The sequence below is a fragment of the Mauremys reevesii genome, linkage group 1, assembly GCF_016161935.1.
Source record: "Mauremys reevesii isolate NIE-2019 linkage group 1, ASM1616193v1, whole genome shotgun sequence".
In the NCBI taxonomy this organism is placed as follows: domain Eukaryota; kingdom Metazoa; phylum Chordata; order Testudines; family Geoemydidae; genus Mauremys; species Mauremys reevesii.
Window position 1 is genome coordinate 337,221,760 of NC_052623.1, and position 12,288 is coordinate 337,234,047.

General features: G+C 36.4%; 1 protein-coding gene across 23 annotated transcripts in view; it reads right to left on the minus strand.

Annotated features, from left to right (window-relative positions):
• Positions 1–12,288, minus strand: part of MAGI2 (membrane associated guanylate kinase, WW and PDZ domain containing 2) — a 1,074,597-nt gene that overhangs the window by 299,846 nt on the left and 762,463 nt on the right. The gene's annotated exons all lie outside the window — the stretch shown is intronic.

The following is a 12,288-nucleotide window of genomic DNA, read 5'->3' on the forward strand; positions in this document are numbered from 1 at the left end:
GAATGACCACTGCATGTTTCCACCCTAGGTATCAATCCTTTTCTCCATATGGTGTTAAATAATTCCAAGAGAACCCTCAAGCTGCTTTCAGAGAGCTATTTAAACATTGTTACATACATTATCTTTACCTGAGGATGAATTTTTGCTGGTATCCACAGCTTTCTCCAGTTCTCACATATAAAACCATTCATTTGGCATAGCACCTTTATGTTTACCCCAAATACATAGTAGATCATGATTCTCTATAATGAATTGTCTTTTAAGGTGGTGGAAAACTTTACTTTGTTTTTCATCATTACTCACCCCTTGGAAAGTTTCTGCCAAAACTTCTGCTCTCATTATCAGAACTTCTAATTACATTGGCAGCCCCAAAAGACCTGGGATATGGCTTTTACTCTGAATTCCATTCATTCTTCCAGTTGGACTGTATATTTCTAATGTCTTGGTATCTTTGCTTATTCACCCACAGTACTTCCTCCAACGCTCTCTTTGCTTTTTTTAAAAAAAATCCTTTGTGCTATTGCCTTACTTCTTTTATACTTAATTAGATCTTCACTATTCACTGTATTTTTTACTTTTATATAGGTGTTGTTCCTTTCTTTAAGGAACTGCCATTTTGCACTCCTCATTCCACCATGGAGTGAGTTTTAGTTTTAGTGTACTTCAGTATGCTAGATATGGCTACAGCGGCTGCTGCTATTAATCCATTTGTTACGTTATCATTGAAATTCTCTATGTCATTACTCACACAATGATTATTCACAAATTCAGTACATTTACTTGTAAATAGCTCCCAGTTAGCTTTCTTAAAATTCCAGGTTGGTAATTTTCCATTACTTTCGACCTTACCTGCCCTTGAAAAGTTATAAGAATATGGAAACAATCACTTCCTATTCTTTCTTTCATATATATTTCTCACTTGCATCCACTTGCAATATCTGCTGTTATAATTCCCAGGTCTAAGCAGGAAAAATTATCATCTACTACATTAAATCTAGTTGGGATGCCATTGTTTAAAACCACTAGCTTATGTCAATCAGTGAACTTTTCTAAGCATGCATCATTTTTATCAGCTGTCTTACTTCCCCACACTTTATTATATTTCGGTCACTACATGTAGTAGAAGGTCTTTTAGCATTTTTTCACTATTTCTTGTAGTGCTGAACTTTCTATTTTCCCATATGGCTATTTCCCTATCATAGCTCCTTAAAAAATATTACTCTTCTGCATTGGGAATCTCACTAGCATTATAGTCTAGGCTTAGTTCTTCATTCTCTACTGGTATGAAGTTTAATCTTTCCATTAAGAGAAACCCCTCTTCCTCATTTTCAGTCTTGCCTAAAAAGGCAATATACCCTGCAATTTTAAATAGAAGCTTTTCAACCAAACATGTTTCCCAGACACATATGACATCTGGTTTAGCTTTAATTTCGAGGATATTTTATTTGAACTCTTGACTGTTTTATCAGACTGTGTGCATTCTAACAAAACAATGAGATCCCCATACTAGTCATATTTCACCATTAACTTCGTTCAAAATTGCATGAATACAGTCCATTGAGATGTTACTAATATACCAGTATTTTTCTGCTGCCCTTATATATTTTTTCTGATTATTTCTCTGCAATAAACCTTTTTCTTCATTATTAGTGTTATCATCACCTATTCCGTTTGCAGTATTTATTCTTTATAGAATGAAGCTTGTCTGCAGTTCCCCTTTTCCTGTGCTCGTCTCTTCTTTCTCTACCTGATGCTTTGACAGTCTCCTTACAGCTTCCACATAAGATATGTTATTAATTTTTGTCTTTTATATCTCTTTAGCTTGCCTTACCGCAATACACACTCTATAGGCCAGATTGTGATCACCACCACAGTTACTACATTTGACCTCTGTCTCTATGCAATTTTCACAGGAATACTCTCCCCCACATTTACATATTTTATTTTTCCTTAACAGACATCTACGACATACCTATACCACTGGCACTTATAACACTTTAAAGGAGGGGGGATATGTGGTGTGATTCTGAAAATCTGAAACCCTACTGTTACTTTCTCAGGTAGAGCCCTTTCCTTAAATGTAATAAGTACAACTGTTGATGGCTTGCTTCCTCTTCCTTGTTTACTAATTAGTCACTTACTTTACTAACACTTTATCTTCCCCAATGCTTTTGGTTCTCTCATCACTGGTCAGCCCTAAGGGCATTCCCTTTATTTCAGTCAAATACCTTGGTAGCTGGCAACTTATTTATCTTTCCCAAGCATTTTAGTTTTTTAGAGTTTATCAGCTGCTCATTGTTTTTACAATCAACTAAAAGATCACCATCTCTCATCAGCATCCTTGATCTTACAGTATCCCCTGTGCTTTTTTAAATTCAGTCAGCTACTTTCACGGGGTTTTTAACATCACCTAATCTTATTTCTTTGGTTAGGGATTTTACAATTATAACATTTTGGTTTATTTCCTTCCTCAACTTAGTTTTTTTGCTGATATCATTATCAGCTGATTCTGATTCTACACACTCTCTCTCTCTCCCCACTTTGTATCCATTCTCCCTTTCTAATAGACTCTTCTTCAGTTTCCAGAGTGACATCATTTGGGGTCAGAGAATCCTCCATCTCCTGCAGCTCAGCCATCCCCCCAGCCCTTACCACCACCTGTGCTGGTTTGGTTTGAGCATTGGTTTGCTAAACCCAGGGTTGTGAGTCCAATCCTTGAGGGGGCCATTTAGGAATTTGGGGATTGGTCCTGCTTTGAGCAGGAGGTTGGACTAGATGACCTCCTGAGGTCCCTTCCAACCCTAATAATCTATGATTCTAAGCTCCTCCTTTCAAGCCTAACATCTCAGTCATGTGTGGTGGGGTGGGGCCACCTGAGCCCATATTAGCTCATTAACCCTATATTGCCCAGAATGGGTTTGCCTATTTGCTTCTTGGTGAAGTGCAAGGTGCTGGTTTGGATCACCTCTCTCTCTGTGCCATACTGTTAATGTTTATGGTCAGCAGTGACACCTGAGCTGGAACTTCCTTGGTATAAAACAGATAATGCTGCAAGCGGTGCATTTTCAATAAGGGATGTTCATTTTTGAAATTTCCTTTCCTACCTTAGTATGAAGGGTAAAATTTGCAGAAGCACCTAAATGACCTAGGAACCTAAATTCCATTTTCAAAAGTGACTTATGGCCAGATTTTCAAAGGTATTTAGCCACTTGAAGATGCAGGTAGGTGCCTAGTGGGATTTTCAAAAGTACCTAAGATGTTTAGGTGCCTAACGCTCATTCACTTTAAGACTAAGGCACCTAATCTTTTAGGCACTTTTAAAAATCACACTAAAAGCCTATTTGCATCTTTAGGGGCCTAAATACCTTTGAATGCATGGGGCTTGGGAGCATGAGTCTCATTGAAAGTCAATGGAACTTAGTCACTTTTGAAAGTTGGACTTAGGCTCTAAAGTCACTTAACCACATTTGAAAATTTGATCCAAAATAGCTCAAAAGGCACATTGCAAGGACTTTGGGAGGGGGGGCCATGAGATTGGCTGATAAGTGTGGGTGAGGTCTGGTGTTCTGCTTGTGTTCAACTTCATCGCTATTTTTTCATTTTCTGGTTTTGAGGTAAGCAAAATTCCTGGATTCATCTTTTATGGCACTTCGCTTTTAACTATGTTAAAGATACCTAAAACTTGAGATAAGTGTTTTCCTTTTACTCATTATAAACTGAAGTAGACAGATAGAATGAAGAGCCACACCTCTACTTGTTCCTGTAGTTGAAAAGTAATGAGCCTGCTGCTTTCTGACTGAATTAAGTGGGAAGTCATGGCATTCTGTCATGTTGACGACCTTGGATTATTGAATTCTGATTAGTACTGTGTGAGCAATGGTTTGTGGGATGTATAAGTACTGATTATTAGGACTGTCAATTAATTGCAGTTAACTCAAGCAATTTAACTCAAATCAAATTAATCCAATTAAAAAAATTAATCATGATTAATTGCAGTTTTGTTTGCACTACTAAACAATAACAGATACCAACTGAAATTGATTATAAATATTTTTGGATGTTTTTCTACATTTTCAAATATACTGATTTCATTTACAACACAGAATACAAAGTGTACAGTGCTCACTTTATATCATTATTTTTTATTACAAATATTTGCATTGGAAAAAAATGTGCCTTCATGCTTTGACCACTAGTCCATAGGACATACTTCAGTGCGGATGACAGGTTCTGCTTGATAACGACCCAAAGCAGCATGGACTGACATGTTCATTTTCATAATCTGAGTAAGATTCCACCAACAGAAAGTGGTTTTTCTTTTTTTGGTGCTTCGGGTTTTATAGTTTTTGCATCAGAGACTTGCTCTTTTAAGACATCGGACAGCATGTTCCACATGTCATCCCTCTCAGATTCTTAAACCTTTGGTCGAGTGCTATAACTATCTTCAGAAATCTCATATTGGTAACTTCTTTGCATTTTGTCAAATCTGCAGTGAAAGTGTTCCTAAATTGAACAACATGTGCTGGGTTGTCATCCGAGACTGCCATAACACAAAATATATTGCAGAATGCAGGTAAAACCATGGAGCAGGAGAAATACAATTCTCCCCCAAAGAGTTCAGTCACAAATTTAATTAATGTATTATTTTTTAATGAGTAACATCAGCAGGGAAGCATGTCCTTTGGAATGGTGACTAAAGCATGAAGGGGCATATGAATGTTTAGCATATCTGGAACATAAATACCTTGCAAACTCAGCTACAAAAGTACCATGTGAACGCCTGTTCTCATTTTCAGGTGACATTGTAAATAAGAAGCGGGCAACATTATCTCCCATAAATGTAAACAAACTTGTTTGTCTTAGCAATTGGCTGAACAAGAAGTCGGACTGAGTGGACTTGCAGGCTCTAAAGTTTTACATTGTTTTATTTTTGAATGCAGTTTTTTTTTTACATAATTATAAGTTCAACTTTCATGATAAAGAGATTGCACTAGACTTGTATGAGGTGAAGTTACGTAAAAAAAAATTCTACATTAGTAAATTGCACTTTCACAATAAAGAGATTGCACTACAGTACTTGCATGAGGTGAATTGAAAAAAACACTTTTTAAACTGCAAATATTTGTAATAAAAAATAAAAATATAATAAAATGAGCACGATACACTTTATATTCTGTATTGTAATTTAAATCAATATATTTGAAAATGTATATAACATCCAAAAATATTTAAATAAATGGTATTCTATTATTCTTTAACAGTGCGATTAAAACTGTGTGATTATTTTTAATCTCATGATTAATCACGATTATTTTTTTATTCATTTGACAGCCCTACTGATTATTACTAAATAGAAGTATTATTACTTCACTTTTCACCCAAGTAATGAAGGCAGGGTTTTTCCATCAATAATATTTGGTTTGTTAAAATTAAATTACTTGCTGTGCAAATATTTAATCAATTGGAATTTTAACTACTGCTACACAGGCACTATCAGAGAGTTTCTTGGAAACATATTTTCATTAGCATGTTTTAATATAAAAATATAATTGATAAACAAGTAGCCAGCTGTTCTATTTATTGATTTGCTGAAAGATGTCTGAAAATTAAATTTTACTGCAAAACTGTCAGCTTCAAGTGTCAAAACGGAAAAAAATTACACGGAATTGACACGTTAAAATATTGAATAACAAATGATCAGTACATAGTAATGCTGTCACATGCATTAAGAAGCAAAGTTTACTAAAATATATAAATTCTGATGAAGGAAGTTAATAGAGCAAAGCAAAAGGCCAAATTTTTCTTCCACATGCTATTCATATGGGCAAAAGGATTCAGACTTTCAAAATTCTTATAAATATCAAAGACCAGATTTTCAAAAAGAGCTCAGCATCCACAGCTGTGCCCAGATTTTTAAAAAGAGATTGATTCCCATTTGGGCACCAAAATAGGTGCCAAATTTTTATAACAGCTCAGTATATTGAGTGCTGAACTTTTGAAAAACTGACCTCAAAAGTCTAAAAGGGAATTGAACACCACTGAAAATCTGAGTACCTACATGGAAACAAAGCTCTTTCGAAAACCTGGCTTTGACTGAGGATGCTGAGTATTTGAAAATCTACCCCTTAACTCTTCTGAAAATCTGACCCATAATGCTTACATTCTGCAGTTTTGTTTACATATTTTCATCATATTACACATTAACATCAAGACAAGACTTTTACACACAAAAAATATGTCCCATGAATAAACACTGTTGCAGTGATTGATTTAAGCCCTGGTCCTGACAGCTTGCTACTTGCTTGAAGTAATAGATTTATTGGTTGCTTTTAGAACTTTAATGAATTGCATTAATATGTTGAATTGTAAAAGTTGGATGCAGTAGTCTAAAACAAACAACAAAAATAACACATGTAGTATATCTACCTTAGAGAGTGCCATTACTGACCTTTTGGGATAACTTCTGAATAAATTAATATTACTTCAACATGCAAAATGACAATACTTGCCTACTTCATACTAAAAACCATGGTCCCTTTACAATCAGTGGGTAGTTTTGCCATTGACTTCAATGGGACCAGAATTTCAACCCATTTCTTCAACACAATATTATGTTGGAGAATATCTTTCTTCCCTATGGCATACAATGCGCTGAGGAAAACAAACAATATGATCTCTGATGCTGTTGAAAATTAATTGAAAACTCAGAATTCACTATCACAGTGTAAAAGCAAATCCAGGAATTCAAAATGTGTTAACAAAGACATCTGGGAAAATTCAGCATTTGAACAACCTTTCAATGTCATTTCTAAAGCTACACACATAAATCTGGCCAAAAACCCTTGAAAGGCTTTTATATCTGGCTTTAATATTAGAGTGGAATAAAGCATCTGATGCTTATTTAAATCAAATAGATATTAGCCACTATATGTTTTTAGGATGTATTTATTTACTGAGTAATATTTCAGTATGTGAATGGTGGATTGAAGGCAGATAAAATTTAAGTTATCATGTATCATTTTTAATTGTACTGAATTAACTTTCCTTTGCAGAAATAAAAAAAAATTAGATTAAACTTTAATAACATTTTCAATTTATTTTCTTTCTGGAGGCACACATATTAGAACACCTACCTTTGTAAGAAATATTAATATTTTAATAATCTTGAATCCAAGGAACATCACACACAAACAGACATGTTTTCTTAAAGTGATACCATCAGACTAAGTGGCACAATACCAAGAACCCTTTTGGAATTCTCCTCACAATTCTGTTAAAAGGAAATCAGTTTTATAACAATGTGACTAACTACTCTGGAATCTCAGGGAACTAACCTCTGTCTTTGCCACAAATCTGCTTCCATGGTTACAAATGACACCTTTATGTAGACATTTCCAAAATCTATTCCTTCCACGCATGGATCAACTCCTTCCTGTGAGGCAAACCCACAGCCAAACCAGGGCTGCTCGCTCAACTGCCTCTCCAACAAAGCTTTAGGAGAAGGCAGTGTTGGGTTAATAGATTAGGTCCCATTAGGTCCCAATAGATTAGGTCCTACAATCTGATCTATGCAGGTGGACTCCTATTCCCATGAAGAGCCCCATTGATTTTAAGTTCACCAGGGCTCTATATGGGCATAGGGGTTTGCCTGCAGAGAACAGGTGGGGTAATTTTTATGGTCAGGGTCTTAGAGTTAAGATAACATAATAAGAAAGGGTCTAAATAGGCAAACGACTCACTAAAATAGAAGGGTTAAAATAGAAAGTAAAATATAGAACAGGTGTAATAAATAAAAAGAGAAAATAGGCAGTAGTTGTAAAAAAAGGAAAATATGGGGGGAAAGAAAATAGATGTTATGAAACAGAAAGAAAGAGAAAGTAAGTAGAGTCTGAAATACAAAAAGAGGGAGTTAGGTGTGGAGTTCAATAAATTTTGTGGAAAATATTTCATTGTGTCCCTTTTCTCTTTTATTTGTGATTTTTCTAATTAGACTGTCTACTTTTCAGGCCTGTATTCTTGCATGTCAGTGAAGCACTCACCATGCTTTTGTTGCACAAATACTAAATAATAGTAATACAGCTATAAACTGTTAATTACCCAAATACCAATGAACATGGGATATACATTCTCTTACACAACAATATCCAAGTATGCATATACATATTCATTGCTAATGCATCATCACTAGGTGATATGTCAAACACTTCCACAGCTTTCAAATTGCCACCATTTTAGAATACGAAGAACCTGTCATGCATATTTTTCTTCTCCACCCTCCAAATGGGGCTCAGAGAAAAGCCTGTGATTAAAAATAGCAATGGTCTGAGATCCAGGACTGACACTGTTCGGTCCTGAATTAACAAAATCTGTAAAAGCTGATAAGCACAGCACCTGACTCTTGATATCCACCTGATATCTTTAACATTTAAAAAATAATAAGAAAAAAGAGGATGGATAAGAAATGAGGAAAAAGGTGAATTATGAGGCTGGTAGACAAGGTCTAACATCTTTTGGAGGAGCCCTTTTAGCCAAGAAGAAGGAAAAGATTTAAAGAAGGCAAAGATGCTAATTTTAGAAAAGTTAAGCTACTTCAAAAAAGCCTGTTTTACATCCCATTTCATTGGCCAGAAGGGACCATTGTGATCATCTAGTCTGACCTCCTTCATGACACAGGCCACAGAACTTCCCCCAAAAAACTGATGATATATCTAGTGATTCTTAAAGAGCAGAATACAGTCTTAGCACTTCCATGACCAACAACATTCTGTAGGCCTGTAAAATCACTAAGGCAGCAAAGTCCTTTTAAAATAGATCCAAAATAAAACATAACATTACATATTGTCCCCATTGTTCCTATATTCCTGTGATTTCAGGGGTATTGGAAGAGTGTAACTGAGGGCAGAATTTGGGACCAAACCTTCTCCATCATTAAATCACTCCAATATGCTTAATTACCACAGAGGTTTACTGTGTTCTCTTATATACCCTGGGCCAGTTTCTGATGGGTGCAGAAGACACTCACTACAAGATGGCAGGACCAGTCCTGAGGTCTGTCCATCATTCTGTGGTCAGCTACCACAGCCAGACATGGTCTTCCTACTCCCTTCACTGGCCAGCTATGGATCTGGGCTCCTTTGTTTTCCTCTCTCCAGCCCAATGAAGACTATTAAATTGAAGGCTGCAGTAATCCCTCTGGAAGGACTTGCAGGCAGAAGATAAAGGAATGTGAGGATGAAGTTGGGTGGAACTAAATGGGTGACATGCTTCTAAAAAGGCAGATAAATGGGAAAGGTGGGGAGAGGATTAGAGGGGTCTTTGTGGGGCCCATGTGTGACCCATGCTCATGAATATCTTCAGGCTAATGGGACTCTGCTCCTGGTTGCAAAAACAGCTGAGTGCATAGGTGCATGCATATACAATATCTAAATTCTAGAAAAATATATTACTTGTTGATTGATACTGTACTAACCAGCCCCCCACAACCCCCCTCTACATTTTGGATTGGTACCAGTACCTTGTTTGCTAAATTTCGATCTGATATGAATTTAAGGAATGGAGATACAAATCTCTGGGAAACTGATTTTATAACAGAAATGGCAGCTCAGTGCTAACTGTAGTTGCACTGCCAGGTGCTGTTCTAATTGATAATAAATAGCTGGATTTTCAACCCACTGATGATATAGTATTTTATGCAAATATTTCCACTACTCATTAAGGGTTAGGTTGTGCCTCTGCCTTGCATGGCTGTGTAGGGGAATGGGAAGGAGTAAAGACTTCTCACCTTTGTCAGGGCAATGTAATGCCTCCCCAGAATCCCACCCTGGCACTCAAGGAGGGCAACAGCTGCACTCCAGATATCTCCCTCAGGAGCAAATGGGTGGGGAGGGGAAGACAGCTGGCAAAGCCGTGGCTTCCCACTTCCATCCTCACATGCCAACCATAGGAGCTGATAGGCCGCACGGGTGAGCTGCATCATGAAAGGGGTGTTGCACATTAACCCAGCAATCCCACCCGCTGCAAACAGGGAGCACTGTGAGGGATTGAACCTCTCGGAGGCACAATATCTCTGGAGCTCCCCATGGTATGATTTGGCCTGAAGCCTCATTCTGCCATGTGCACTCATGCTGAACAGTAGCTTGCAACAGAAATATGCCTTTCTGACATCAATGGGGCTATCTGCTTAGTTAGGTACTACTCAACAAGAGTAAGGTTGACAATCAGGCCCAACAGGCTTGATCTGTGAGGTTCACAATGTTGGGCAGAGGGGTGGGTTTTCATCACAGCTTCCTGATTTAAGTATAACCATTTAAAAAACAGTGTTCTACAAAAATCAAGATGTTCGGTGCCAGTCTCAATAATCCCTACTATTGCAATGGTCACAAAAAGATTTGTTTCAAATTAAATTCTTTAAGAGAGAGAGGTGGGTTTTTTGTCCTTTTCTTCCTGGCTCAATTGCCTCTTATGAGAGACAGAGTAAAAAAGACAAAGAAAAGAATCAAACGCTTCCTTCAGCCCAGATATACTGTAAAATGTTTATATAAAATTGATTTTTGACTTCTGTATGTATTGGGCAACTAAAAAGAGGGACCATTATTTTAGAAAGGACAAAGAGGAACTGCTTTGTCAAGGACTCTCACTGCAGCTGTTGTGCAGAAAGGGACCATTGAATGTTTCAGCTTTAACAGCAGGCAAATTACTAACAAACATCCTTCCATTTGGAAGCCATTGGTTGGCTGCAGGAATTCAATAGAATGACAGGAGCATATCAAGACACTTTTCAGAATTATCCTTATAAAATTCTTAATAGAATGGAAATTAAACAACAACAGCATAGGCCTTTTAAGGGAATGGGGAGTTTCCACTTACTCACTCATGGATTTCAAAGGAGAATTATCTGCTTAAAAATTACATTTGAAAAAGTGACCAAGCAAAATTGAAATTGGTGGTTATTTCTAAAATCTAATATACTTTTCATTAGTTATTCTCTTTGCTTTTTACATGTCTCTATATTGGACAAGCATTTTACATTACTTACTCTACTTACTTCCACTTTTGCAGTTTCTGGTCAATTTCACCATCAAGTTCTCATGCATCAGAACAATGCTGGAATGTGTATCTTGCAAATGGTTTAAATCTTTGGAATTTTAATAAATAATGTCAAGACACATTTCTGCTGGCCTGAGGTTTTGTAAAAGTTTTTTACTTTTACAAAACCTACAATTTTGGACGAAATTTGACTGGACACTGACTCCTTGTATTTGTTATTGAAATTCAAAAAGCCTTCTGTTCCAATGCTATGAAACAACAAGACAGTGCCAGTCTAGATTTAAGGGGAACCTAAAAAGAAAATATGTCCTTTTGGGAGTTCCCCATTGCAGTGTAGAGTTTTGCTATTATCACACAGGCTGTGTCCTTGTCCTTTTGGGAATCTCCAACTGGTAATTTTGATAACAAGCTATTCTATTCATGCCTTTAGTCAATAGTTCTTCTTTTCCCAGGCTAATGGAAATCTTATGAAGCAGTACTTCCCTCATGTCTGCAAGAAATAATTAGTTTAAGTTACAAAAGCTATTGACACAAATATAGAGGCAAAATGCTTTTTTACTGTTAACTGCTGGATCCAAAGGATATTTTCAATGACATTTTAGGTAGACTTTTATATGGCACAGATTCTAAAACTTATAGTTACAAGGTTTGCAGACAGGACTTGATCTTGAGAAATGCTGAAGAGTCACAGCTTCAATTGATTTCAATGGGAATTGTGGGTGCTCAATATCTCACAGGATCAAACCCTCAAATCAATACTATGTAGAGTAGAGACAAATGTTATTTTAATTAAATACACAGGCTTCACAAACAAACATCACTTGAATACTTTGCAGATGCATGCATTTTCTCCTACTCGGTGTGTTCCATCAGCTCTTGCTGGATCCTGTTCTTGAAACATTTAGTTTTACTGAGAATAAATTAAGCTTTCAGGAAAACTCAAACCAAAAAGCTTCCCTGAGGCATTAAATGAATGACTTTTAGATAGTGAACAAATCAATATACTGTTACTATTTCATAAAGCTGACATAATAAAAATATAAGCATACCTACAATTCATACTCTACATCACTTCTATATGTTTGTGTGCGAACACAGCTGTAAAATATATATAATAGAGCACTTATCAAATAACTCTGGCAATCGTTGTGAATGCACAAATAATGAACTTCCTCAGATCTCACACTAATCAAATTACTTTTTACTAATGGGTATCCATGGGGGCTGCTCCCCAGGTTTTCA